At 47.7% G+C, this 25,325-nt stretch overlaps 34 non-coding genes across 34 annotated transcripts; all 34 read left to right on the forward strand.

Moving 5' to 3' along the window:
• The first annotated feature begins 98 nt into the window (after positions 1–98).
• trnal-aag (transfer RNA leucine (anticodon AAG)) lies at positions 99–180 on the forward strand. The gene has a single exon. It is a non-coding gene; the product is annotated as a tRNA-Leu (tRNA).
• A 1,341-nt stretch (positions 181–1,521) lies between these two features.
• On the forward strand, positions 1,522–1,603 carry trnal-aag (transfer RNA leucine (anticodon AAG)). Its single transcript has one exon. It is a non-coding gene; the product is annotated as a tRNA-Leu (tRNA).
• Positions 1,604–1,994: 391 nt separating this feature from the next.
• trnal-aag (transfer RNA leucine (anticodon AAG)) lies at positions 1,995–2,076 on the forward strand. Its single transcript has one exon. It is a non-coding gene; the product is annotated as a tRNA-Leu (tRNA).
• Positions 2,077–3,418: 1,342 nt separating this feature from the next.
• On the forward strand, positions 3,419–3,500 carry trnal-aag (transfer RNA leucine (anticodon AAG)). The gene has a single exon. It is a non-coding gene; the product is annotated as a tRNA-Leu (tRNA).
• Positions 3,501–3,895: 395 nt separating this feature from the next.
• trnal-aag (transfer RNA leucine (anticodon AAG)) lies at positions 3,896–3,977 on the forward strand. The gene has a single exon. It is a non-coding gene; the product is annotated as a tRNA-Leu (tRNA).
• An 863-nt stretch (positions 3,978–4,840) lies between these two features.
• Positions 4,841–4,922, forward strand: trnal-aag (transfer RNA leucine (anticodon AAG)). Its single transcript has one exon. It is a non-coding gene; the product is annotated as a tRNA-Leu (tRNA).
• Positions 4,923–5,313: 391 nt separating this feature from the next.
• On the forward strand, positions 5,314–5,395 carry trnal-aag (transfer RNA leucine (anticodon AAG)). Its single transcript has one exon. It is a non-coding gene; the product is annotated as a tRNA-Leu (tRNA).
• Positions 5,396–6,259: 864 nt separating this feature from the next.
• Positions 6,260–6,341, forward strand: trnal-aag (transfer RNA leucine (anticodon AAG)). Its single transcript has one exon. It is a non-coding gene; the product is annotated as a tRNA-Leu (tRNA).
• A 395-nt stretch (positions 6,342–6,736) lies between these two features.
• Positions 6,737–6,819, forward strand: trnal-aag (transfer RNA leucine (anticodon AAG)). Its single transcript has one exon. It is a non-coding gene; the product is annotated as a tRNA-Leu (tRNA).
• A 396-nt stretch (positions 6,820–7,215) lies between these two features.
• On the forward strand, positions 7,216–7,297 carry trnal-aag (transfer RNA leucine (anticodon AAG)). The gene has a single exon. It is a non-coding gene; the product is annotated as a tRNA-Leu (tRNA).
• Positions 7,298–7,692: 395 nt separating this feature from the next.
• trnal-aag (transfer RNA leucine (anticodon AAG)) lies at positions 7,693–7,774 on the forward strand. The gene has a single exon. It is a non-coding gene; the product is annotated as a tRNA-Leu (tRNA).
• A 391-nt stretch (positions 7,775–8,165) lies between these two features.
• trnal-aag (transfer RNA leucine (anticodon AAG)) lies at positions 8,166–8,247 on the forward strand. The gene has a single exon. It is a non-coding gene; the product is annotated as a tRNA-Leu (tRNA).
• A 391-nt stretch (positions 8,248–8,638) lies between these two features.
• trnal-aag (transfer RNA leucine (anticodon AAG)) lies at positions 8,639–8,720 on the forward strand. The gene has a single exon. It is a non-coding gene; the product is annotated as a tRNA-Leu (tRNA).
• Positions 8,721–9,589: 869 nt separating this feature from the next.
• Positions 9,590–9,671, forward strand: trnal-aag (transfer RNA leucine (anticodon AAG)). The gene has a single exon. It is a non-coding gene; the product is annotated as a tRNA-Leu (tRNA).
• Positions 9,672–10,540: 869 nt separating this feature from the next.
• trnal-aag (transfer RNA leucine (anticodon AAG)) lies at positions 10,541–10,622 on the forward strand. Its single transcript has one exon. It is a non-coding gene; the product is annotated as a tRNA-Leu (tRNA).
• A 395-nt stretch (positions 10,623–11,017) lies between these two features.
• trnal-aag (transfer RNA leucine (anticodon AAG)) lies at positions 11,018–11,099 on the forward strand. The gene has a single exon. It is a non-coding gene; the product is annotated as a tRNA-Leu (tRNA).
• Positions 11,100–11,490: 391 nt separating this feature from the next.
• On the forward strand, positions 11,491–11,572 carry trnal-aag (transfer RNA leucine (anticodon AAG)). Its single transcript has one exon. It is a non-coding gene; the product is annotated as a tRNA-Leu (tRNA).
• An 864-nt stretch (positions 11,573–12,436) lies between these two features.
• Positions 12,437–12,518, forward strand: trnal-aag (transfer RNA leucine (anticodon AAG)). The gene has a single exon. It is a non-coding gene; the product is annotated as a tRNA-Leu (tRNA).
• A 390-nt stretch (positions 12,519–12,908) lies between these two features.
• trnal-aag (transfer RNA leucine (anticodon AAG)) lies at positions 12,909–12,990 on the forward strand. The gene has a single exon. It is a non-coding gene; the product is annotated as a tRNA-Leu (tRNA).
• Positions 12,991–13,859: 869 nt separating this feature from the next.
• trnal-aag (transfer RNA leucine (anticodon AAG)) lies at positions 13,860–13,941 on the forward strand. The gene has a single exon. It is a non-coding gene; the product is annotated as a tRNA-Leu (tRNA).
• Positions 13,942–14,336: 395 nt separating this feature from the next.
• trnal-aag (transfer RNA leucine (anticodon AAG)) lies at positions 14,337–14,418 on the forward strand. The gene has a single exon. It is a non-coding gene; the product is annotated as a tRNA-Leu (tRNA).
• Positions 14,419–14,809: 391 nt separating this feature from the next.
• Positions 14,810–14,891, forward strand: trnal-aag (transfer RNA leucine (anticodon AAG)). The gene has a single exon. It is a non-coding gene; the product is annotated as a tRNA-Leu (tRNA).
• Positions 14,892–15,282: 391 nt separating this feature from the next.
• On the forward strand, positions 15,283–15,364 carry trnal-aag (transfer RNA leucine (anticodon AAG)). Its single transcript has one exon. It is a non-coding gene; the product is annotated as a tRNA-Leu (tRNA).
• Positions 15,365–15,754: 390 nt separating this feature from the next.
• Positions 15,755–15,836, forward strand: trnal-aag (transfer RNA leucine (anticodon AAG)). Its single transcript has one exon. It is a non-coding gene; the product is annotated as a tRNA-Leu (tRNA).
• Positions 15,837–16,227: 391 nt separating this feature from the next.
• Positions 16,228–16,309, forward strand: trnal-aag (transfer RNA leucine (anticodon AAG)). Its single transcript has one exon. It is a non-coding gene; the product is annotated as a tRNA-Leu (tRNA).
• An 868-nt stretch (positions 16,310–17,177) lies between these two features.
• On the forward strand, positions 17,178–17,259 carry trnal-aag (transfer RNA leucine (anticodon AAG)). The gene has a single exon. It is a non-coding gene; the product is annotated as a tRNA-Leu (tRNA).
• A 391-nt stretch (positions 17,260–17,650) lies between these two features.
• trnal-aag (transfer RNA leucine (anticodon AAG)) lies at positions 17,651–17,732 on the forward strand. The gene has a single exon. It is a non-coding gene; the product is annotated as a tRNA-Leu (tRNA).
• A 1,335-nt stretch (positions 17,733–19,067) lies between these two features.
• trnal-aag (transfer RNA leucine (anticodon AAG)) lies at positions 19,068–19,149 on the forward strand. The gene has a single exon. It is a non-coding gene; the product is annotated as a tRNA-Leu (tRNA).
• Positions 19,150–20,018: 869 nt separating this feature from the next.
• On the forward strand, positions 20,019–20,100 carry trnal-aag (transfer RNA leucine (anticodon AAG)). The gene has a single exon. It is a non-coding gene; the product is annotated as a tRNA-Leu (tRNA).
• Positions 20,101–20,963: 863 nt separating this feature from the next.
• trnal-aag (transfer RNA leucine (anticodon AAG)) lies at positions 20,964–21,045 on the forward strand. Its single transcript has one exon. It is a non-coding gene; the product is annotated as a tRNA-Leu (tRNA).
• A 395-nt stretch (positions 21,046–21,440) lies between these two features.
• Positions 21,441–21,522, forward strand: trnal-aag (transfer RNA leucine (anticodon AAG)). Its single transcript has one exon. It is a non-coding gene; the product is annotated as a tRNA-Leu (tRNA).
• An 863-nt stretch (positions 21,523–22,385) lies between these two features.
• On the forward strand, positions 22,386–22,467 carry trnal-aag (transfer RNA leucine (anticodon AAG)). The gene has a single exon. It is a non-coding gene; the product is annotated as a tRNA-Leu (tRNA).
• Positions 22,468–23,802: 1,335 nt separating this feature from the next.
• trnal-aag (transfer RNA leucine (anticodon AAG)) lies at positions 23,803–23,884 on the forward strand. Its single transcript has one exon. It is a non-coding gene; the product is annotated as a tRNA-Leu (tRNA).
• An 869-nt stretch (positions 23,885–24,753) lies between these two features.
• On the forward strand, positions 24,754–24,835 carry trnal-aag (transfer RNA leucine (anticodon AAG)). Its single transcript has one exon. It is a non-coding gene; the product is annotated as a tRNA-Leu (tRNA).
• The last annotated feature ends 490 nt before the right edge of the window (positions 24,836–25,325 follow it).

The raw sequence follows: 25,325 nt of genomic DNA on the forward strand, positions 1-25,325 counted from the left end.
GTAGCGTTGCTTCTACTTCCGGAAGGTGGAAGGCGAAAAAAGGAATGGAAAGAAACTTTTCCACCGGTGGTAGCGACCCGGAGAGCGTAGGCACACAGGGTAGCATGGCCGAGCGGTCCAAGGCGCTGGATTAAGGCTCCAGTCTCTTCGGTGGCGTGGGTTCGAATCCCACTGCTGCCAGTACATCTTTTGGAAGACTGCTGTGGCTGCGCAAAGTGATGCTGCATGAACGTCCAAATTCAGCCGCTTTTACATTCCTTGCTTTTTTGCCAAGTCGGTGCTGAAAGCCTGTCACGGCCTCTGCTCCTTTCTTACAGATGCAACGTGTTGAAGCAGGGACACCAATAGTTTACAATCACAGTGAAGTTACTTCAAAACAGGAAAATCACTTGAATAAAATAACATTGGAAAGCATTTAGTAGGCAAAATAATGGAAACAGACAGTTTTACTCATTGAAAAGGGCTTAGTGTGGTAGCGTTGCCTCTATTTCCGGAAGGTGGAAGGCGAAAAAAGGAATGGAAAGAAACTTTTCCACCGGTCGTAGCCAGCCGGAGAGCGTAGGCACACAGGGTAGCATGGCCGAGCGGTCCAAGGCGCTGGATTAAGGCTCCAGTCTCTTTGGGGGCGTAGGTTCGAATCCCACCGCTGCAGGTAGATAATTTTGGAAGACTGCTTTGGCTGCGCAAAGTGATGCTGCATGAATGTCCAAATTCAGCCGCTTTTACATTCCTTGCTTTCTAGCCAAGTCGGTGCTGAAAGCCTGTCACAGCCTCTGCTCCTTTCTTACAGATGCACCGTGTTGAAGCAGGGACACCAATAGTTTACAATCACAGTGAAGTTACTTCAAAACAGGAAAATCACTTGAATAACATAAAATAACATTGGAAAGCATTTAGTAGGCAAAAGGATGGAAACAGCCAGATTTACTCATTGAAAAGGGCTTAGTGTGGTAGCGTTGCTTCTACTTCCGGAAAGTGGAAGGCGAAAAAAGGAATGGAAAGAAACTTTTCCACTGGTCGTAGCGAGCCAGAGAGCGTAGGCACACAGGGTAGCATGGCCGAGCGGTCCAAGGTGCTGGATTAAGGCTCCAGTCTCTTCGGGGGTGTAGCTTCGAATCCCACCGCTGCAGGTAGATAATTTTGGAAGACTGCTGTGGCTGCGCAAAGTGATGCTGCATGAACGTCCAAATTCAGCCGCTTTTACATTCCTTGCTTTTTAGCCAAGTCGGTGCTGAAAGCCTGTCACGGCCTCTGCTCCTTTCTTACAGATGCACCGTGTTGAAGCAGGGACACCAATAGTTTACAATCACAGTGAAGTTACTTCAAAACAGGGAAATCACTTGAATAAAATAACAGTGGAAAGCAATTAGTAGGCAAAAGGATGGAAACAGCCAGATTTACTCATTGAAAAGGGCTTAGTGTGGTAGCGTTGCTTCTACTTCCGGAAAGTGGAAGGCGAAAAAAGGTATGGAAAGAAACTTTTCCACTGGTCGTAGCGAGCCGGAGAGCGTAGGCACATAGGGTAGCATGGCTGAGCGGTCCAAGGCGCTGGATTAAGGCTCCAGTCTCTTCGGGGCCGTGGGTTCGAATCCCACTGCTGCCAGTACATCTTTTTGGAAGACTGCTGTGGCTGCGCAAAGTGATGCTGCATGAACGTCCAAATTCAGCCGCTTTTACATTCCTTGCTTTTTAGCCAAGTCGGTGCTGAAAGCCTGTCACGGCCTCTGCTCCTTTCTTACAGATGCACCGTGTTGAAGCAGGGACACCAATAGTTTACAATCACAGTGAAGTTACTTCAAAACAGGGAAATCACTTGAATAAAATAACAGTGGAAAGCAATTAGTAGGCAAAAGGATGGAAACAGCCAGATTTACTCATTGAAAGGGGCTTAGTGTGGTAGCGTTGCTTCTATTTCCGGAAGGTGGAAGGCGAAAAAAGGAATGGAAAGAAACTTTTCCACCGGTCGTAGCCAGCCGGAGAGCGTAGGCACACAGGGTAGCATGGCCGAGTGGTCCAAGGCGCTGGATTAAGACTCCAGTCTCTTCGGGGGCGTGGGTTCGAATCCCACTGCTGCCAGTACATCTTTTTGGAAGACTGCTGTGGCTGCGCAAAGTGATGCTGCATGAACGTCCAAATTCAGCCACTTTTACATTCATTGCTTTTTTGCCAAGTCGGTGCTGAAAGCCTGTCACGGCCTCTGCTCCTTTCTTACAGATGCACCGTTTTGAAGCAGGGACACCAATAGTTTACAATCACAGTGAAGTTACTTCAAAACAGGGAAATCACTTGAATAAAATAACAGTGGAAAGCAATTAGTAGGCAAAAGGATGGAAACAGCCAGATTTACTCATTGAAAAGGGCTTAGTGTGGTAGCGTTGCTTCTACTTCCGGAAGGTGGAAGGCGAAAAAAGGAATGGAAAGAAACTTTTCCACCGGTCGTAGCGATCCGGAGAGCATAGGCACACAGGGTAGCATGGCCGAGCGGTCCAAGGCGCTGGATTAAGGCCCCAGTCTCTTCGGGGGCGTTGGTTCGAATCCCACTGCTGCCAGTACATCTTTTTGGAAGACTGCTGTGGCTGCGCAAAGTGATGCTGCATGAACGTCCAAATTCAGCCGCTTTTACATTCCTTGCCTTTTAGCCAAGTCGGTGCTGAAAGCCTGTCACGGCCTCTGCTCCTTTCTTACAGATGCACCGTGTTGAAGCAGGGACACCAATAGTTTACAATCACAGTGAAGTTACTTCAAAACAGGAAAATCACTTGAATACAATAAAATAACATTGGAAAGCATTTAGTAGGCAAAAGGATGGAAACAGCCAGATTTACTCATTGAAAAGGGCTTAGTGTGGTAGCGTTGCTTCTACTTCCGGAAGGTGGAAGGCGAAAAAAGGAATGGAAAGAATTTTTTCCACCGGTCATAGCGAGCCGGAGAGCGTAGGCACGCAGGCTAGCATGGCCGAGCGGTCCAAGGCGCTGGATTAAGGCTCCAGTCTCTTCGGGGCCGTCGGTTCGAATCCCACTGCCACCAGTACATCTTTTTGGAAGACTGCTCTGGCTGCACAAAGTGATGCTGCATGAACGTCCAAATTCAGCCGCTTTTACATTCCTTGCTTTCTAGCCAAGTCGGTGCTGAAAGCCTGTCACAGCCTCTGCTCCTTTCTTACAGATGCACCGTGTTGAAGCAGGGACACCAATAGTTTACAATCACAGTGAAGTTACTTCAAAACAAGAAAATCACTTGAATAAAATAACAGTGGAAAGCAATTAGTAGGCAAAAGGATGGAAACAGCCACATTTACTCATTGAAAAGGGCTTAGTGTGGTAGCGTTGCTTCTACTTCCGGAAGGTGGAAGGCGAAAAAAGGAATGGAAAGAAACTTTTCCACCGGTCGTAGCGAGCCGGAGAGCGTAGGTACACAGGGTAGCGTGGCCGAGCGGTCCAAGGCGCTGGATTAAGGCTCCAGTCTCTTCGGGGGCGTGGGTTTGAATCCCACCGCTGCCAGTACATCTTTTGGAAGACTGCTGTGGCTGCGCAAAGTGATGCTGCATGAACGTCCAAATTCAGCCGCTTTTACATTCCTTGCTTTCTAGCCAAGTCGGTGCTGAAAGCCTGTCACAGCCTTTGCTCCTTTCTTACAGATGCACCGTGTTGAAGCAGGGACACCAATAGTTTACAATCACAGTGAAGTTACTTCAAAACAGGAAAATCACTTGAATAACATAAAATAACATTGGAAAGCATTTAGTAGGCAAAAGGATGGAAACAGCCAGATTTACTCATTGAAAAGGGCTTAGTGTGGTAGCGTTGCTTCTACTTCCGGAAAGTGGAAGGCGAAAAAAGGAATGGAAAGAAACTTTTCCACTGGTCGTAGCGAGCCAGAGAGCGTAGGCACACAGGGTAGCATGGCCGAGCGGTCCAAGGCGCTGGATTAAGGCTCCAGTCTCTTCGGGGGCGTGGGTTCGAATCCCACTGCTGCCAGTACATCTTTTTGGAAGACTGCTGTGGCTGCGCAAAGTGATGCTGCATGAACGTCCAAATTCAGCCGCTTTTACATTCCTTGCTTTTTAGCCAAGTCGGTGCTGAAAGCCTGTCACGGCCTCTGCTCCTTTCTTACAGATGCACCGTGTTAAAGCAGGGACACCTCTAGTTTACAATCACAGTGAAGTTACTTCAAAACAGGGAAATCACTTGAATAAAATAACAGTGGAAAGCAATTAGTAGGCAAAAGGATGGAAACAGCCAGATTTACTCATTGAAAAGGGCTTAGTGTGGTAGCGTTGCTTCTACTTCCGGAAGGTGGAAGGCGAAAAAAGTAATGGAAAGAAACTTTTCCACCGGTCGTAGCGAGCCGGAGAGCGTAGGTACACAGGTTAGCATGGCCGAGCGGTCCAAGGCGCTGGATTAAGGCTTCAGTCTCTTCGGGGGCGTGGGTTCGAATCCCACCGCTGCCAGTACATCTTTTGGAAGACTGCTGTGGCTGCGCAAAGTGATGCTGCATGAACGTCCAAATTCAGCCGCTTTTACATTCCTTGCTTTTTAGCCAAGTCGGTGCTGAAAGCCTGTCACGGCCTCTGCTCCTTTCTTACAGATGCACCGTGTTGAAGCAGGGACACCAATAGTTTACAATCACAATGAAGTTACTTCAAAACAGGGAAATCACTTGAATAAAATAACAGTGGAAAGCAATTAGTAGGCAAAAGGATGGAAACAGCCAGATTTACTCATTGAAAAGGGCTTAGTGTGGTAGCGTTGCTTCTACTTCCGGAAAGTGGAAGGCGAAAAAAGGTATGGAAAGAATCTTTTCCACTGGTCGTAGCGAGCCGGAGAGCGTAGGCACACAGGGTAGCATGGCCGAGCGGTCCAAGGCGCTGGATTAAGGCTCCAGTCTCTTCGGGGGCGTGGGTTCGAATCCCACTGCTGCCAGTACATCTTTTTGGAAGACTGCTGTGGCTGCGCAAAGTGATGCTGCATGAACGTCCAAATTCAGCCGCTTTTACATTCCTTGCTTTTTAGCCAAGTCGGTGCTGAAAGCCTGTCACGGCCTCTGCTCCTTTCTTACAGATGCACCGTGTTGAAGCAGGGACACCAATAGTTTACAATCACATTGAAGTTACTTCAAAACAGGGAAATCACTTGAATAAAATAACAGTGGAAAGCAATTAGTAGGCAAAAGGATGGAAACAGCCAGATTTACTCATTGAAAAGGGCTTAGTGTGGTAGCGTTGCTTCTACTTCCGGAAGGTGGAAGGCGAAAAAAGGAATGGAAAGAAACTTTTCCACCGGTCGTAGCCAGCCGGAGAGCGTAGGCACACAGGGTAGCATGGCCGAGCGGTCCAAGGCGCTGGATTAAGACTCCAGTCTCTTCGGGGGCGTGGGTTCGAATCCCACTGCTGCCAGTACATCTTTTTGGAAGACTGCTGTGGCTGCGCAAAGTGATGCTGCATGAACGTCCAAATTCAGCCACTTTTACATTCATTGCTTTTTTGCCAAGTCGGTGCTGAAAGCCTGTCACGGCCTCTGCTCCTTTCTTACAGATGCACCGTTTTGAAGCAGGGACACCAATAGTTTACAATCACAGTGAAGTTACTTCAAAACAGGGAAATCACTTGAATAAAATAACAGTGGAAAGCAATTAGTAGGCAAAAGGATGGAAACAGCCAGATTTACTCATTGAAAAGGGCTTAGTGTGGTAGCGTTGCTTCTACTTTCGGAAGGTGGAAGGCGAAAAAAGGAATGGAAAGAAACTTTTCCACCGGTCGTAGCGAGCCGGAGAGCATAGGCACACAGGGTAGCATGGCCGAGCGGTCCAAGGCGCTGGATTAAGGCCCCAGTCTCTTCGGGGGCGTTGGTTCGAATCCCACTGCTGCCAGTTCATCTTTTTGGAAGACTGCTGTGGCTGCGCAAAGTGATGCTGCATGAACGTCCAAATTCAGCCGCTTTTACATTCATTGCTTTTTTGCCAAGTCGGTGCTGAAAGCCTGTCGCGGCCTCTGCTCCTTTCTTACAGATGCACCGTTTTGAAGCAGGGACACCAATAGTTTACAATCACAGTGAAGTTACTTCAAAACAGGGAAATCACTTGAATAAAATAACAGTGGAAAGCAATTAGTAGGCAAAAGGATGGAAACAGCCAGATTTACTCATTGAAAAGGGCTTAGTGTGGTATCGTTGCTTCTACTTCCGGAAGGTGGAAGGCGAAAAAAGGAATGGAAAGAAACTTTTCCACCGGTCGTAGCCAGCCGGAGAGTGTAGGCACACAGGGTAGCATGGCCGAGCGGTCCAAGGCGCTGGATTAAGGCTCCAGTCTCTTTGGGGGCGTGGGTTCGAATCCCACTGCTGCCAGTACATCTTTTTGGAAGACTGTTGTGGCTGCGCAAAGTGATGCTGCATGAACGTCCAAATTCAGCCACTTTTACATTCCTTGCTTTTTAGCCAAGTCGGTGCTGAAAGCCTGTCATGGCCTCTGCTCCTTTCTTACAGATGCACCGTGTTGAAGCAGGGACACCAATAGTTTACAATCACAATGAAGTTACTTCAAAACAGGAAAATTACTTGAATAAAATAAAATAACATTGGAAAGCATTTAGTAGGCAAAAGGATGGAAACAGCCAGATTTACTCATTGAAAAGGGCTTAGTGTGGTAGCGTTGCTTCTACTTCCGGAAGGTGGAGGGCGAAAAAAGTAATGGAAAGAAACTTTTCCACCGGTCGTAGCGAGCCGGAGAGCATAGGCACACAGGTTAGCATGGCCGAGCGGTCCAAGGCGCTGGATTAAGGCTCCAGTCTGTTCGGGGGCGTGGGTTCGAATCCCACTGTTGCCAGTACATCTTTTTGGAAGACTGCTGTGGCTTCGCAAAGTGATGCTGCATGAACGTCCAAAATCAGCCGCTTTTACATTCTTTGCTTTTTAGCCAAGTCGGTGCTGAAAGCCTATCACGGCCTCTGCTCCTTTCTTACAGATGCACCATGTTGAAGCAGGGACACCAATAGTTTACAATCACAGTGAAGTTACTTCAAAACAGGGAAATCACTTGAATAAAATAAAATAACATTGGAAAGCAATTAGTAGGCAAAAGGATGGAAACAGCCAGATTTACTCATTGAAAAGGGCTTAGTGTGGTAGCGTTGCTTCTACTTCCGGAAGGTGGAAGGCGAAAAAAGGAATGGAAAGAAACTTTTCCACCGGTCGTAGCGAGCCAGAGAGCGTAGGTACACAGGGTAGCGTGGCCGAGCGGTCCAAGGCGCTGGATTAAGGCTCCAGTCTCTTCGGGGGCGTGGGTTCGAATCCCACCGCTGCCAGTACATCTTTTGGAAGACTGCTGTGGCTGCGCAAAGTGATGCTGCATGAACGTCCAAATTCAGCCGCTTTTACATTCCTTGCTTTCTAGCCAAGTCGGTGCTGAAAGCCTGTCACAGCCTCTGCTCCTTTCTTACAGATGCACCGTGTTGAAGCAGGGACACCAATAGTTTACAATCACAGTGAAGTTACTTCAAAACAGGAAAATCACTTGAATAACATAAAATAACATTGGAAAGCATTTAGTAGGCAAAAGGATGGAAACAGCCAGATTTACTCATTGAAAAGGGCTTAGTGTGGTAGCGTTGCTTCTACTTCCGGAAAGTGGAAGGCGAAAAAAGGAATGGAAAGAAACTTTTCCACTGGTCATAGCGAGCCAGAGAGCGTAGGCACACAGGGTAGCATGGCCGAGCGGTCCAAGGCGCTGGATTAAGGCTCCAGTCTCTTCGGGGGCGTGGGTTCGAATCCCACTGCTGCCAGTACATCTTTTTGGAAGACTGCTGTGGCTGCGCAAAGTGATGCTGCATGAACGTCCAAATTCAGCCGCTTTTACATTCCTTGCTTTTTAGCCAAGTCGGTGCTGAAAGCCTGTCACGGCCTCTGCTCCTTTCTTACAGATGCACCGTGTTAAAGCAGGGACACCTCTAGTTTACAATCACAGTGAAGTTACTTCAAAACAGGGAAATCACTTGAATAAAATAACAGTGGAAAGCAATTAGTAGGCAAAAGGATGGAAACAGCCAGATTTACTCATTGAAAAGGGCTTAGTGTGGTAGCGTTGCTTCTACTTCCGGAAGGTGGAAGGCGAAAAAAGGAATGGAAAGAAACTTTTCCACCGGTCGTAGCCAGCCGGAGAGCGTAGGCACACAGGGTAGCATGGCCGAGCGGTCCAAGGCGCTGGATTAAGGCTCCAGTCTCTTCGGTGGCGTGGGTTTGAATCCCACTGCTGCCGGTACATCTTTTTGGAAGACTGCTGTGGCTGCGCAAAGTGATGCTGCATGAACGTCCAAATTCAGCCACTTTTACATTCCTTGCTTTTTAGCCAAGTCGGTGCTGAAAGCCTGTCACGGCCTCTGCTCCTTTCTTACAGATGCACCGTGTTGAAGCAGGGACACCAATAGTTTACAATCACAGTGAAGTTACTTCAAAACAGGAAAATCACTTGAATAAAATAACAGTGGAAAGCAATTAGTAGGCAAAAGGATGGAAAAAGCCAGATTTACTCATTGAAAAGGGCTTAGTGTGGTAGCGTTGCTTCTACTTCCGGAAGGTGGAAGGCGAAAAAAGGAATGGAAAGAAACTTTTCCACCGGTCGTAGCGAGCCGGAGAGCGTAGGCAAACAGGGTAGCATGGCCGAGCGGTCCAAGGCGCTGGATTAAGGCTCCAGTCTGTTCGGGGGCGTGGGTTCGAATCCCACTGTTGCCAGTACATCTTTTTGGAAGACTGCTGTGGCTGCGCAAAGTGATGCTGCATGAACGTCCAAAATCAGCCGCTTTTACATTCTTTGCTTTTTAGCCAAGTCGGTGCTGAAAGCCTGTCACGGCCTCTGCTCCTTTCTTACAGATGCACCATGTTGAAGCAGGGACACCAATAGTTTACAATCACAGTGAAGTTACTTCAAAACAGGAAAATCACTTGAATAAAATAAAATAACATTGGAAAGCATTTAGTAGGCAAAAGGATGGAAACAGCCAGATTTACTCATTGAAAAGGGCTTAGTGTGGTAGCGTTGCTTCTACTTCCGGAAGGTGGAAGGCGAAAAAAGGAATGGAAAGAAACTTTTCCACCGGTCATAGCGAGCCGGAGAGCGTAGGCACACAGGGTAGCATGGCTGAGCGGTCCAAGGTGCTGGATTAAGGCTCCAGTCTCTTCGGGGGTGTAGCTTCGAATCCCACCGCTGCAGGTAGATAATTTTGGAAGACTGCTGTGGCTGCGGCTGCTGTGGCTGCATGAATGTCCAAATTCAGCCGCTTTTACATTCCTTGCTTTCTAGCCAAGTCGGTGCTGAAAGCCTGTCACAGCCTCTGCTCCTTTCTTACAGATGCACCGTGTTGAAGCAGGGACACCAATAGTTTACAATCACAGTGAAGTTACTTCAAAACAAGAAAATCACTTGAATAAAATAACAGTGGAAAGCAATTAGTAGGCAAAAGGATGGAAACAGCCAAATTTACTCATTGAAAAGGGCTTAGTGTGGTAGCGTTGCTTCTACTTCCGGAAGGTGGAAGGCGAAAAAAGGAATGGAAAGAAACTTTTCCACCGGTCGTAGCGAGCCGGAGAGCGTAGGCAAACAGGGTAGCATGGCCGAGCGGTCCAAGGCGCTGGATTAAGGCTCCAGTCTGTTCGGGGGCGTGGGTTCGAATCCCACTGTTGCCAGTACATCTTTTTGGAAGACTGCTGTGGCTGCGCAAAGTGATGCTGCATGAACGTCCAAAATCAGCCGCTTTTACATTCTTTGCTTTTTAGCCAAGTCGGTGCTGAAAGCCTGTCACGGCCTCTGCTCCTTTCTTACAGATGCACCATGTTGAAGCAGGGACACCAATAGTTTACAATCACAGTGAAGTTACTTCAAAACAGGAAAATCACTTGAATAAAATAAAATAACATTGGAAAGCATTTAGTAGGCAAAAGGATGGAAACAGCCAGATTTACTCATTGAAAAGGGCTTAGTGTGGTAGCGTTGCTTCTACTTCCGGAAGGTGGAAGGCGAAAAAAGGAATGGAAAGAAACTTTTCCACCGGTCATAGCGAGCCGGAGAGCGTAGGCACACAGGGTAGCATGGCTGAGCGGTCCAAGGTGCTGGATTAAGGCTCCAGTCTCTTCGGGGGTGTAGCTTTGAATCCCACCGCTGCAGGTAGATAATTTTGGAAGACTGCTGTGGCTGCGGCTGCTGTGGCTGCATGAATGTCCAAATTCAGCCGCTTTTACATTCCTTGCTTTCTAGCCAAGTCGGTGCTGAAAGCCTGTCACAGCCTCTGCTCCTTTCTTACAGATGCACCGTGTTGAAGCAGGGACACCAATAGTTTACAATCACAGTGAAGTTACTTCAAAACAAGAAAATCACTTGAATAAAATAACAGTGGAAAGCAATTAGTAGGCAAAAGGATGGAAACAGCCAAATTTACTCATTGAAAAGGGCTTAGTGTGGTAGCGTTGCTTCTACTTCCGGAAGGTGGAAGGCGAAAAAAGGAATGGAAAGAAACTTTTCCACCGGTCGTAGCGAGCCGGAGAGCGTAGGTACACAGGGTAGCGTGGCCGAGCGGTCCAAGGCGCTGGATTAAGGCTCCAGTCTCTTCGGGGGCGTGGGTTCGAATCCCACCGCTGCCAGTACATCTTTTGGAAGACTGCTGTGGCTGCGCAAAGTGATGCTGCATGAACGTCCAAATTCAGCCGCTTTTACATTCCTTGCTTTCTAGCCAAGTCGGTGCTGAAAGCCTGTCACAGCCTCTGCTCCTTTCTTACAGATGCACCGTGTTGAAGCAGGGACACCAATAGTTTACAATCACAGTGAAGTTACTTCAAAACAGGAAAATCACTTGAATAACATAAAATAACATTGGAAAGCATTTAGTAGGCAAAAGGATGGAAACAGCCAGATTTACTCATTGAAAAGGGCTTAGTGTGGTAGCGTTGCTTCTACTTCCGGAAAGTGGAAGGCGAAAAAAGGAATGGAAAGAAACTTTTCCACTGGTCGTAGCGAGCCAGAGAGCGTAGGCACACAGGGTAGCATGGCCGAGCGGTCCAAGGTGCTGGATTAAGGCTCCAGTCTCTTCGGGGGCGTGGGTTCGAATCCCACTGCTGCCAGTACATCTTTTTGGAAGACTGCTGTGGCTGCGCAAAGTGATGCTGCATGAACGTCCAAATTCAGCCGCTTTTACATTCCTTGCTTTTTAGCCAAGTCGGTGCTGAAAGCCTGTCACGGCCTCTGCTCCTTTCTTACAGATGCACCGTGTTAAAGCAGGGACACCTCTAGTTTACAATCACAGTGAAGTTACTTCAAAACAGGGAAATCACTTGAATAAAATAACAGTGGAAAGCAATTAGTAGGCAAAAGGATGGAAACAGCCAGATTTACTCATTGAAAAGGGCTTAGTGTGGTAGCGTTGCTTCTACTTCCGGAAGGTGGAAGGCGAAAAAAGGAATGGAAAGAGACTTTTCCACCGTTCGTAGCGAGCTGGAGAGCGTAGGTACACAGGGTAGCGTGGCCGAGCGGTCCAAGGCACTGGATTAAGGCTCCAGTCTCTTCGGGGGCGTGGGTTCGAATCCCACCGCTGCCAGTACATCTTTTGGAAGACTGCTGTGGCTGCGCAAAGTGATGCTGCATGAACGTCCAAATTCAGCCGCTTTTACATTCCTTGCTTTTTAGCCAAGTCGGTGCTGAAAGCCTGTCATGGCCTCTGCTCCTTTCTTACAGATGCACCGTGTTGAAGCAGGGACACCAATAGTTTACAATCAAAATGAAGTTACTTCAAAACAGGAAAATCACTTGAATAAAATAAAATAACATTGGAAAGCATTTAGTAGGCAAAAGGATGGAAACATCCAGATTTACTCATTGAAAAGGGCTTAGTGTGGTAGCGTTGCTTCTACTTCCGGAAGGTGGAAGGCGAAAAAAGTAATGGAAAGAAACTTTTCCACCGGTCGTAGCGAGCCGGAGAGCATAGGCACACAGGTTAGCATGGCCGAGCGGTCCAAGGCGCTGGATTAAGTCTCCAGTCTGTTCGGGGGCGTGGGTTCGAATCCCACTGTTGCCAGTACATCTTTTTGGAAGGCTGCGCAAAGTGATGCTGCATGAACGTCCAAAATCAGCCGCTTTTACATTCTTTGCTTTTTAGCCAAGTCGGTGCTGAAAGCCTGTCACGGCCTCTGCTCCTTTCTTACAGATGCACCGTGTTGAAGCAGGGACACCAATAGTTTACAATCACAGTGAAGTTACTTCAAAACAGGAAAATCACTTGAATAAAATAAAATAACATTGGAAAGCATTTAGTAGGCAAAAGGATGGAAACAGCCAGATTTACTCATTGAAAAGGGCTTAGTGTGGTAGCGTTGCTTCTACTTCCGGAAGGTGGAAGGCGAAAAAAGGAATGGAAAGAAACTTTTCCACCGGTCATAGCGAGCCGGAGAGCGTAGGTACACAGGGTAGTGTGGCCGAGCGGTCCAAGGCGCTGGATTAAGGCTCCAGTCTCTTCGGGGGCGTGGGTTCGAATCCCACCGCTGCCAGTACATCTTTTGGAAGACTGCTGTGGCTGCGCAAAGTGATGCTGCATGAACGTCCAAATTCAGCCGCTTTTACATTCCTTGCTTTCTAGCCAAGTCGGTGCTGAAAGCCTGTCACAGCCTCTGCTCCTTTCTTACAGATGCACCGTGTTGAAGCAGGGACACCAATAGTTTACAATCACAGTGAAGTTACTTCAAAACAGGCAAATCACTTGAATAAAATAACAGTGGAAAGCAATTAGTAGGCAAAAGGATGGAAACAGCCAGATTTACTCATTGAAAAGGGCTTAGTGTGGTAGCGTTGCTTCTACTTCCGGAAGGTGGAAGGCGAAAAAAGGAATGGAAAGAAACTTTTCCACCGGTCGTAGCCAGCCGGAGAGCGTAGGCACACAGGGTAGCATGGCCGAGCGGTCCAAGGCGCTGGATTAAGGCTCCAGTCTCTTCGGTGGCGTGGGTTCGAATCCCACTGCTGCCAGTACATCTTTTTGGAAGACTGCTGTGGCTGCGCAAAGTGATGCTGCATGAACGTCCAAATTCAGCCACTTTTACATTCCTTGCTTTTTAGCCAAGTCGGTGCTGAAAGCCTGTCACGGCCTCTGCTCCTTTCTTACAGATGCACCGTGTTGAAGCAGGGACACCAATAGTTTACAATCACAGTGAAGTTACTTCAAAACAGGAAAATCACTTGAATAAAATAAAATAACATTGGAAAGCATTTAGTAGGCAAAAGGATGGAAACAGCCAGATTTACTCATTGAAAAGGGCTTAGTGTGGTAGCGTTGCTTCTACTTCCGGAAGGTGGAAGGCGAAAAAAGGAATGGAAAGAAACTTTTCCACCGGTCATAGCGAGCCGGAGAGCGTAGGCACACAGGGTAGCATGGCCGAGCGGTCCAAGGTGCTGGATTAAGGCTCCAGTCTCTTCGGGGGTGTAGCTTCGAATCCCACCGCTGCAGGTAGATAATTTTGGAAGACTGCTGTGGCTGCGGCTGCTGTGGCTGCATGAATGTCCAAATTCAGCCGCTTTTACATTCCTTGCTTTCTAGCCAAGTCGGTGCTGAAAGCCTGTCACAGCCTCTGCTCCTTTCTTACAGATGCACCGTGTTGAAGCAGGGACACCAATAGTTTACAATCACAGTAAAGTTACTTCAAAACAAGAAAATCACTTGAATAAAATAACAGTGGAAAGCAATTAGTAGGCAAAAGGATGGAAACAGCCAGATTTACTCATTGAAAAGGGCTTAGTGTGGTAGCGTTGCTTCTACTTCCGGAAGGTGGAAGGCGAAAAAAGGAATGGAAAGAAACTTTTCCACCGGTCGTAGCGAGCCGGAGAGCGTAGGTACACAGGGTAGCGTGGCCGAGCGGTCCAAGGCGCTGGATTAAGGCTCCAGTCTCTTCGGGGGCGTGGGTTCGAATCCCACCACTGCCAGTACATCTTTTGGAAGACTGCTGTGGCTGCGCAAAGTGATTCTGCATGAACGTCCAAATTCAGCCGCTTTTACATTCCTTGCTTTCTAGCCAAGTCGGTGCTGAAAGCCTGTCACAGCCTCTGCTCCTTTCTTACAGATGCACCGTGTTGAAGCAGGGACACCAATAGTTTACAATCACAGTGAAGTTACTTCAAAACAGGAAAATCACTTGAATAACATAAAATAACATTGGAAAGCATTTAGTAGGCAAAAGGATGGAAACAGCCAGATTTACTCATTGAAAAGGGCTTAGTGTGGTAGCGTTGCTTCTACTTCCGGAAAGTGGAAGGCGAAAAAAGGAATGGAAAGAAACTTTTCCACTGGTCGTAGCGAGCCAGAGAGCGTAGGCACACAGGGTAGCATGGCCGAGCGGTCCAAGGCGCTGGATTAAGGCTCCAGTCTCTTCGGGGGCGTGGGTTCGAATCCCACTGCTGCCAGTACATCTTTTTGGAAGACTGCTGTGGCTGCGCAAAGTGATGCTGCATGAACGTCCAAATTCAGCCGCTTTTACATTCCTTGCTTTTTAGCCAAGTCGGTGCTGAAAGCCTGTCACGGCCTCTGCTCCTTTCTTACAGATGCACCGTGTTGAAGCAGGGACACCAATAGTTTACAATCACAGTGAAGTTACTTCAAAACAGGGAAATCACTTGAATAAAATAACAGTGGAAAGCAATTAGTAGGCAAAAGGATGGAAACAGCCAGATTTACTCATTGAAAAGGGCTTAGTGTGGTAGCGTTGCTTCTACTTCCGGAAGGTGGAAGGCGAAAAAAGGAATGGAAAGAAACTTTTCCACCGGTCGTAGCCAGCCGGAGAGCGTAGGCACACAGGGTAGCATGGCCGAGTGGTCCAAGGCGCTGGATTAAGGCTCCAGTCTCTTCGGTGGCGTGGGTTCGAATCCCACTGCTGCCAGTACATCTTTTTGGAAGACTGCTGTGGCTGCGCAAAGTGATGCTGCATGAACGTCCAAATTCAGCCACTTTTACATTCCTTGCTTTTTAGCCAAGTCGGTGCTGAAAGCCTGTCACGGCCTCTGCTCCTTTCTTACAGATGCACCGTGTTGAAGCAGGGACACCAATAGTTTACAATCACAGTGAAGTTACTTCAAAACAGGAAAATCACTTGAATAAAATAACAGTGGAAAGCAATTAGTAGGCAAAAGGATGGAAACAGCCAGATTTACTCATTGAAAAGGGCTTAGTGTGGTAGCGTTGCTTCTACTTCCGGAAGGTGTAAGGCGAAAAAAGGAATGGAAAGAAACTTTTCCACCGGTCGTAGCGAGCTGGAGAGCGTAGCCACACAGGGTAGCAAGGCCGAGTGGTCCAAGGCGCTGGATTAAGGCTCCAGTCTCTTCGGGGGCGTGGGTTCGAATCCCACTGCTGCCAGTACATCTTTTGGAAGACTGCTGTGGCTGCGCAAAGTGATGCTGCATGAACGTCCAAATTCAGCCGCTTTTACATTCCTTGCTTTTTTGCCAAGTCGGTGCTGAAAGCCTGTCACGGCCTCTGTTCCTTTCTTACAGATGCACCGTGTTGAAGCAGGGACACCAATAGTTTACAATCACAGTGAAGTTACTTCAAAACAGGGAAATCACTTGAATAAAATAACAGTGGAAAGCAATTAGTAGGCAAAAGGATGGAAACAGCCAGATTTACTCATTGAAAAGGGCTTAGTGTGGTAGCGTTGCTTCTACTTCCGGAAGGTGGAAGGCGAAAAAAGGAATGGAAAGAAACTTTTCCACCGGTCGTAGCGAGCCGGAGAGCGTATGTACACAGGGTAGCGTGGCCGAGCGGTCCAAGGCGCTGGATTAAGGCTCCAGTCTCTTTAGTGGCGTGGGTTCGAATCCCACCACTGCCAGTACATCTTTTGGAAGACTGCTGTGGCTGCGCAAAGTGATGCTGCATGAACGTCCAATTTCAGCCGCTTTTACATTCCTGGCTTTTTAGCCAAGTCGGTGTTGAAAGCCTGTCACGGCCTCTGCTCCTTTCTTACAGAAGCACCGTGTTGAAGCAGGGACACCAATAGTTTTACAATCACAGTGAAGTTACTTCAAAACAGGAAAATCACTTGAATAAAATAACAGTGGAAAGCAATTAGTAGGCAAAAGGATGGAAACAGCCAGATTTACTCATTGAAAAGGGCTTAGTGTGGTAGCGTTGCTTCTACTTCCGGAAGGTGGAAGGCGAAAAAAGGAATGGAAAGAGACTTTTCCACCGGTCGTAGCGAGCTGGAGAGCGCAGGTACACAGGGTAGCGTGGCCGAGCGGTCCAAGGCGCTGGATTAAGGCTCCAGTCTCTTCGGGTGCGTGGGATCGAATCCCACCGCTGCCAGTACACCTTTTGGAAGACTGCTGTGGCTGCGTAAAGTGATGCTGCATGAACGTCCAAATTCAGCCGCTTTTACATTCCATGCTTTTTAGCCAAGTCGAAGCTGAAAGCCTGTCACGGCCTCTGCTCCTTTCTTACAGATGCACCGTGTTGAAGCAGGGACACCAATAGTTTACAATCACAGTGAAGTTACTTCAAAACAGGAAAATCACTTGAATAAAATAAAATAACATTGGAAAGCATTTAGTAGGCAAAAGGATGGAAACAGCCAGATTTACTCATTGAAAAGGGCTTAGTGTGTTAGCGTTGCTTCTACTTCCGGAAGGTGGAAGGCGAAAAAAGTAATGGAAAGAAACTTTTTCACCGGTCGTAGCGAGCCGGAGAGCATAGGCAAACAGGTTAGCACGGCCGAGCGGTCCAAGGCGCTGGATTAAGGCTCCTGTCTCTTCGGGGGCGTGGGTTCGAATCCCACTGTTGCCAGTACATCTTTTTGGAAGACTGCTGTGGCTGCGCAAAGTGATGCTGCATGAACGTCCAAATTCAGCCGCTTTTACATTCCTTGCTTTTTTGCCAAGTCGGTGCTGAAAGCCTGTCACAGCCTCTGCTCCTTTCTTACAGATGCAACGTGTTGAAGCAGGGACACCAATAGTTTACAATCACAGTGAAGTTACTTCAAAACCGGGAAATCACTTGAATAAAATAACAGTGGAAAGCAATTAGTAGGCAAAAGGATGGAAACAGCCAGATTTACTCATTGAAAAGGGCTTAGTGTGGTAGCGTTGCTTCTACTTCCGGAAGGTGGAAGGCGAAAAAAGGAATGGAAAGAAACTTCTCTACCGGTCGAAGTGAGCCGGAGAGCATAGGCACACAAGGTAGCATGGCCGAGCGGTCCAAGGCGCTGGATTAAGGCTCCAGTCTCTTCGGGGGCGTGGGTTCGAATCCCACTGCTGCCAGTACATCTTTTTGGAAGACTGCTGTGGCTGCGCAAAGTGATGCTGCATGAATGTCCAAATTCAGCCGCTTTCACATTCCTTGCTTTTTAGCCAAGTCGGTGCTGAAAGCCTGTCACGGCCTCTGCTCCTTTCTTACAGATGCACCGTGTTGAAGCAGGGACACCAATAGTTTACAATCACAGTGAAGTTACTTCAAAACAGGGAAATCACTTGAATAACATTACAGTGGAAAGCAATTAGTAGGCAAAAGGATGGAAACAGCCAGATTTACTCATTGAAAAGGGCTTAGTGTGGTAGCGTTGCTTCTTCTTCCGGAAGGTGGAAGGCGAAAAAAGGAATGGAAAGAAACTTCTCCACCGGTCGTAGTGAGCCAGAGAGCATAGGCACACAAGGTAGCATGGCCGAGCGGTCCAAGGCGCTGGATTAAGGCTCCAGTCTCTTCGGGGGCGTGGGTTCGAATCCCACTGCTGCCAGTACATCTTTTTGGAAGACTGCTGTGGCTGCGCAAAGTGATGCTGCATGAACGTCCAAATTCAGCCGCTTTTACATTCCTTGCTTTTTAGCCAAGTCGGTGCTGAAAGCCTGTCACGGCCTCTGCTCCTTTCTTACAGATGCACCGTGTTGAAGCAGGGACACCAATAGTTTACAATCACAATGAAGTTACTTCAAAACAGGGAAATCACTTGAATAAAATAACAGTGGAAAGCAATTAGTAGGCAAAAGGATGGAAACAGCCAGATTTACTCATTGAAAAGGGCTTAGTGTGGTAGCGTTGCTTCTACTTCCGGAAGGTGGAAGGCGAAAAAAGGAATGGAAAGAAACTTTTCCACCGGTCGTAGCCAGCCGGACAGTGTAGTCACACAGGGTAGCATGGCCGAGCGGTCCAAGGTGCTGGATTAAGGCTCCAGTCTCTTCGGGGGCGTGGGTTCGAATCCCACCACTGCCAGTACATCTTTTGGAAGACTGCTGTGGCTGCGCAAAGTGATGCTGCATGAACGTCCAAATTCAGCCGCTTTAACATTCCTTGCTTTTTAGCCAAGTCGGTGCTGAAAGCCTGTCACGGCCTCTGCTCCTTTCTTCGGATGCACCGTGTTGAAGCAGGGACACCAATAGTTTACAATCACAGTGAAGTTACTTCAAAACAGGGAAATCACTTGAATAAAATAACAGTGGAAAGCAATTAGTAGGCAAAAGGATGGAAACAGCCAGATTTACTCATTGAAAAGGGCTTAGTGTGGTAGCGTTGCTTCTACTTCCGGAAGGTGGAAGGCGAAAAAAGGAATGGAAAGAAACTTTTCCACCGGTCATAGCGAGCCGGAGAGCGTAGACACACAGGCTAGCATGGCCGAGCGGTCCAAGGCGCTGGATTAAGGCTCCAGTCTCTTTGGGGCCGTTGGTTCGAATCCCACTGCCACCAGTACATCTTTTTGGAAGACTGCTGTGGCTGCACAAAGTGATGCTGCATGAACGTCCAAATTCAGCCGCTTTTACATTCCTTGCTTTTTAGCCAAGTCGGTGCTGAAAGCCTGTCACGGCCTCTGCTCCTTTCTTACAGATGCACCGTGTTGAAGCAGGGACACCAATAGTTTACAATCACAGTGAAGTTACTTCAAAACAGGGAAATCACTTGAATAAAATAACTGTGGAAAGCAATTAGTAGGCAAAAGGATGGAAACAGCCAGATTTACTCATTGAAAAGGGCTTAGTGTGGTAGCGTTGCTTCTACTTCCGGAAGGTGGAAGGCGAAAAAAGGAATGGAAAGAAACTTTTCCACCAGTCGTAGCCAGCCGGAGAGTGAAGGCACACAGGGTAGCATGGCCGAGCGGTCCAAGGCGCTGGATTAAGGCTCCAGTCTCTTTGGGGGCGTGGGTTCTAATCCCACTGCTGCCAGTACATCTTTTTGGAAGACTGTTGTGGCTGCGCAAAGTGATGCTGCATGAACGTCCAAATTCAGCCACTTTTACATTCCTTGCTTTTTAGCCAAGTCGGTGCTGAAAGCCTGTCATGGCCTCTGCTCCTTTCTTACAGATGCACCGTGTTGAAGCAGGGACACAAATAGTTTACAATCACAATGAAGTTACTTCAAAACAGGAAAATCACTTGAATAAAATAAAATAACATTGGAAAGCATTTAGTAGGCAAAAGGATGGAAACAGCCAGATTTACTCATTGAAAAGGGCTTAGAGTGGTAGCATTGCTTCTACTTCCGGAAGGTGGAAGGCGAAAAAAGTAATGGAAAGAAACTTTTCCACCGGTCGTAGCAAGCCGGAGAGCATAGGCACACAGGTTAGCATGGCCGAGCGGTCCAAGGCGCTGGATTAAGGCTCCAGTCTCTTTGGGGGTGTAGGTTTGAATCCCACCGCTGCAGGTAGATAATTTTGGAAGACTGCTGTGGCTGCGCAAAGTGATGCTGCATGAATGTCCAAATTCAGCCGCTTTTACATTCCTTGCTTTCTAGCCAAGTCGGTGCTGAAAGCCTGTCACAGCCTCTGCTCCTTTCTTACAGATGCACCGTGTTGAAGCAGGGACACCATTAGTTTACAATCACAGTGAAGTTACTTCAAAACAGGAAAATCACTTGAATGAAATAACAGTGGAAAGCAATTAGTAGGCAAAAGGATGGAAACAGCCAGATTTACTCATTGAAAAGGGCTTAGTGTGGTAGCGTTGCTTCTACTTCCGGAAAGTGGAAGGCGAAAAAAGGTATGGAAAGAAACTTTTCCACTGGTCGTTGCGAGCCGGAGAGCGTAGGCACACAGGGTAGCATGGCCGAGCGGTCCAAGGCGCTGGATTAAGGCTCCAGTCTCTTCGGGGGCATGGGTTCGAATCCCACTGCTGCCAGTACATCTTTTTGGAAGACTGCTGTGGCTGCGCAAAGTGATGCTGCATGAACGTCCAAATTCAGCCACTTTTACATGCCTTGCTTTTTAGCCAAGTCGGTGCTGAAAGCCTGTCACGGCCTCTGCTCCTTTCTTACAGATGCACCGTGTTGAAGCAGGGACACCAATAGTTTACAATCACAGTGAAGTTACTTCAAAACAGGAAAATCACTTGAATAAAATAACAGTGGAAAGCAATTAGTAGGCAAAAGGATGGAAACAGCCAGATTTACTCATTGAAAAGGGCTTAGTGTGGTAGCGTTGCTTCTATTTCCGGAAGGTGTAAGGCGAAAAAAGGAATGGAAAGAAACTTTTCCACCGGTCGTAGTGAGCCGGAGAGCGTAGCCACACAGTGTAGCAAGGCCGAGCGGTCCAAGTCGCTGGATTAAGGCTCCAGTCTCTTTGGGGGCGTGGGTTCGAATCCCACTGCTGCCAGTACATCTTTTGGAAGACTGCTGTGGCTGCGCAAAGTGATGCTGCATGAACGTCCAAATTCAGCCGCTTTTACATTCCTTGCTTTTTTGCCAAGTCGGTGCTGAAAGCCTGTCACGGCCTCTGCTCCTTTCTTACAGATGCACCGTGTTGAAGCAGGGAAACCAATAGTTTACAATCACAGTGAAGTTACTTCAAAACAGGGAAATCACTTGAATAAAATAACAGTGGAAAGCAATTAGTAGGCAAAAGGATGGAAACAGCCAGATTTACTCATTGAAAAGGGCTTAGTGTGGTAGCGTTGCTTCTACTTCCGGAAGGTGGAAGGCGAAAAAAGGAATGGAAAGAAACTTTTCCACCGGTCGTAGCGAGCCGGAGAGCATAGGCACACAGGGTAGCATGGCCGAGCGGTCCAAGGCGCTGGATTAAGGCTCCAGTCTCTTCGGGGGCGTGGGTTCGAATCCCACTGCTGCCAGTACATCTTTTTAGAAGACTGCTGTGGCTGCGCAAAGTGATGCTGCATGAATGTCCAAATCAGCCGCTTTTACATTCTTTGCTTTTTAGCCAAGTCGGTGCTGAAAGCCTGTCACAGCCTCTGCTCCTTTTTTACAGATGCACCGTGTTGAAGCAGGGACACCAATAATTTACAATCACAGTAAAGTTACTTCAAAACAGGAAAATCACTTGAATAAAATAAAAAAATATTGGAAAGCATTTAGTAGGCAAAAGGATGGAAACAGCCAGATTTACTCATTGAAAAGGGCTTAGTGTGGTAGCGTTGCTTCTACTTCCGGAAGGTGGAAGGCGAAAAAAGGAATGGAAAGAATTTTTTCCACCGGTGGTAGCGACCCGGAGAGCGTAGGCACACAGGGTAGCATGGCCGAGCGGTCCAAGGCGCTGGATTAAGGCTCCAGTCTCTTCGGGGGCGTGGGTTCGAATCCCACTGCTGCCAGTACATCTTTTTAGAAGACTGCTGTGGCTGCGCAAAGTGATGCTGCATGAATGTCCAAATTCAGCCGCTTTCACATTCCTTGCTTTTTAGCCAAGTCGGTGCTGAAAGCCTGTCACGGCCTCTGCTCCTTTCTTACAGATGCACCGTGTTGAAGCAGGGACACCAATAGTTTACAATCACAGTGAAGTTACTTCAAAACAGGAAAATCACTTGAATAAAATAACAGTGGAAAGCAATTAGTAGGCAAAAGGATGGAAACAGCCAGATTTACTCATTGAAAAGGGCTTAGTGTGGTAGCGTTGCTTCTACTTCCGGAAGGTGGAAGGCGAAAAAAGGAATGGAAAGAAACTTTTCCACCGGTCGTAGCGAGCTGGAGAGCGTAGGTACACAGGGTAGCGTGGCCGAGCGGTCCAAGGCGCTGGATTAAGGCTCCAGTCTCTTCGGGGGCGTGGGTTCGAATCTCACCACTGCCAGTACATCTTTTGGAAGACTGCTGTGGCTGCGCAAAGTGATGCTGCATGAACGTCCAATTTCAGCCGCTTTTACATTCCTTGCTTTTTAGCCAAGTATTTGCTGAAAGCCTGTCACGGCCTCTGCTCCTTTATTACAGATGCACCGTGTTGAAGCAGGGACACCAATAGTTTACAATCACAGTGAAGTTACTTCAAAACAGGAAAATCACTTGAATAAAATAACAGTGGAAAGCAATTAGTAGGCAAAAGGATGGAAACAGCCAGATTTACTCATTGAAAAGGGCTTAGTGTGGTAGCGTTGCTTCTTCTTCCGGAAGGTGGAAGGCGAAAAAAGGAATGGAAAGAAACTTCTCCACCGGTCGTAGTGAGCCAGAGAGCATAGGCACACAAGGTAGCATGGCCGAGCGGTCCAAGGCGCTGGATTAAGGCTCCAGTCTCTTCGGGGGCGTGGGTTCGAATCCCACTGCTGCCAGTACATCTTTTTGGAAGACTGCTGTGGCTGCGCAAAGTGATGCTGCATGAACGTCCAAATTCAGCCGCTTTTACATTCCTTGCTTTTTAGCCAAGTCGGTGCTGAAAGCCTGTCACGGCCTCTGCTCCTTTCTTACAGATGCACCGTGTTGAAGCAGGGACACCAATAGTTTACAATCACAGTGAAGTTACTTCAAAACAGGGAAATCACTTGAATAAAATAACAGTGGAAAGCAATTAGTAGGCAAAAGGATGGAAACAGCCAGATTTACTCATTGAAAAGGGCTTAGTGTGGTAGCGTTGCTTCTACTTCCGGAAGGTGGAAGGCGAAAAAAGGAATGGAAAGAAACTTTTCCACCGGTCATAGCCAGCCGGACAGTGTAGTCACACAGGGTAGCATGGCCGAGCGGTCCAAGGTGCTGGATTAAGGCTCCAGTCTCTTCGGGGGCGTGGGTTCGAATCCCACCACTGCCAGTACATCTTTTGGAAGACTGCTGTGGCTGCGCAAAGTGATGCTGCATGAACTTCCAAATTCAGCCGCTTTAACATTCCTTGCTTTTTAGCCAAGTCGGTGCTGAAAGCCTGTCACGGCCTCTGCTCCTTTCTTCGGATGCACCGTGTTGAAGCAGGGACACCAATAGTTTACAATCACAGTGAAGTTACTTCAAAACAGGGAAATCACTTGAATAAAATAACAGTGGAAAGCAATTAGTAGGCAAAAGGATGGAAACAGCCAGATTTACTCATTGAAAAGGGCTTAGTGTGGTAGCGTTGCTTCTACTTCCGGAAGGTGGAAGGCGAAAAAAGGAATGGAAAGAAACTTTTCCACCGGTCATAGCGAGCCGGAGAGCGTAGACACACAGGCTAGCATGGCCGAGCGGTCCAAGGCGCTGGATTAAGGCTCCAGTCTCTTTGGGGCCGTCGGTTCGAATCCCACTGCCACCAGTACATCTTTTTGGAAGACTGCTGTGGCTGCACAAAGTGATGCTGCATGAACGTCCAAATTCAGCCGCTTTTACATTCCTTGCTTTTTAGCCAAGTCGGTGCTGAAAGCCTGTCACGGCCTCTGCTCCTTTCTTACAGATGCACCGTGTTGAAGCAGGGACACCAATAGTTTACAATCACAGTGAAGTTACTTCAAAACAGGGAAATCACTTGAATAAAATAACTGTGGAAAGCAATTAGTAGGCAAAAGGATGGAAACAGCCAGATTTACTCATTGAAAAGGGCTTAGTGTGGTAGCGTTGCTTCTACTTCCGGAAGGTGGAAGGCGAAAAAAGGAATGGAAAGAAACTTTTCCACCAGTCGTAGCCAGCCGGAGAGTGAAGGCACACAGGGTAGCATGGCCGAGCGGTCCAAGGCGCTGGATTAAGGCTCCAGTCTCTTTGGGGGCGTGGGTTCTAATCCCACTGCTGCCAGTACATCTTTTTGGAAGACTGTTGTGGCTGCGCAAAGTGATGCTGCATGAACGTCCAAATTCAGCCACTTTTACATTCCTTGCTTTTTAGCCAAGTCGGTGCTGAAAGCCTGTCATGGCCTCTGCTCCTTTCTTACAGATGCACCGTGTTGAAGCAGGGACACCAATAGTTTACAATCACAATGAAGTTACTTCAAAACAGGAAAATCACTTGAATAAAATAAAATAACATTGGAAAGCATTTAGTAGGCAAAAGGATGGAAACAGCCAGATTTACTCATTGAAAAGGGCTTAGAGTGGTAGCATTGCTTCTACTTCCGGAAGGTGGAAGGCGAAAAAAGTAATGGAAAGAAACTTTTCCACCGGTCGTAGCAAGCCGGAGAGCATAGGCACACAGGTTAGCATGGCCGAGCGGTCCAAGGCGCTGGATTAAGGCTCCAGTCTCTTTGGGGGTGTAGGTTTGAATCCCACCGCTGCAGGTAGATAATTTTGGAAGACTGCTGTGGCTGCGCAAAGTGATGCTGCATGAATGTCCAAATTCAGCCGCTTTTACATTCCTTGCTTTCTAGCCAAGTCGGTGCTGAAAGCCTGTCACAGCCTCTGCTCCTTTCTTACAGATGCACCGTGTTGAAGCAGGGACACCATTAGTTTACAATCACAGTGAAGTTACTTCAAAACAGGAAAATCACTTGAATAAAATAACAGTGGAAAGCAATTAGTAGGCAAAAGGATGGAAACAGCCAGATTTACTCATTGAAAAGGGCTTAGTGTGGTAGCGTTGCTTCTACTTCCGGAAGGTGGAAGGCGAAAAAAGGAATGGAAAGAAACTTTTCCACCGGTCGTAGCGAGCCGGAGAGCGTAGGTACACAGGGTAGCGTGGCCGACCGGTCCAAGGCGCTGGATTAAGGCTCCAGTCTCTTCGGGGGCGTGGGTTCGAATCCCACCGCTGCCAGTGCATCTTTTGGAAGACTGCTGTGGCTGCGCAAAGTGATGCTGCATGAACGTCCAAATTCAGCCGCTTTTACATTCCTTGCTTTTTAGCCAAGTCGGTGCTGAAAGCCTGTCACGGCCTCTGCTCCTTTCTTACAGATGCATTGTGTTGAAGCAGGCACACCAATAGTTTACAATCACAGTGAAGTTACTTCAAAACAGGAAAATCACTTGAATAAAATAAAAGTGGAAAGCATTTAGTAGGCAAAAGGATGGAAACAGCCAGATTTACTCATTGAAAAGGGCTTAGTGTGGTAGCGTTGCTTCTACTTCCGGAAGGTGGAAGGCGAAAAAAGAAATGGAAAGAAACTTTTCCACCGGGCGTAGCGAGCCGGAGAGCGTAGGCACACAGGGTAGCAAGGCCAAGCGGTCCAAGGCGCTGGATTAAGGCTCCAGTCTCTTCGGGGGCGTGGGTTCGAATCCCACCGCTGCCAGTACATCTTTTGGAAGAC

The sequence above is a fragment of the Carassius carassius genome, chromosome 1 (genome assembly GCF_963082965.1).
Source record: "Carassius carassius chromosome 1, fCarCar2.1, whole genome shotgun sequence".
NCBI lineage: Eukaryota > Metazoa > Chordata > Actinopteri > Cypriniformes > Cyprinidae > Carassius > Carassius carassius.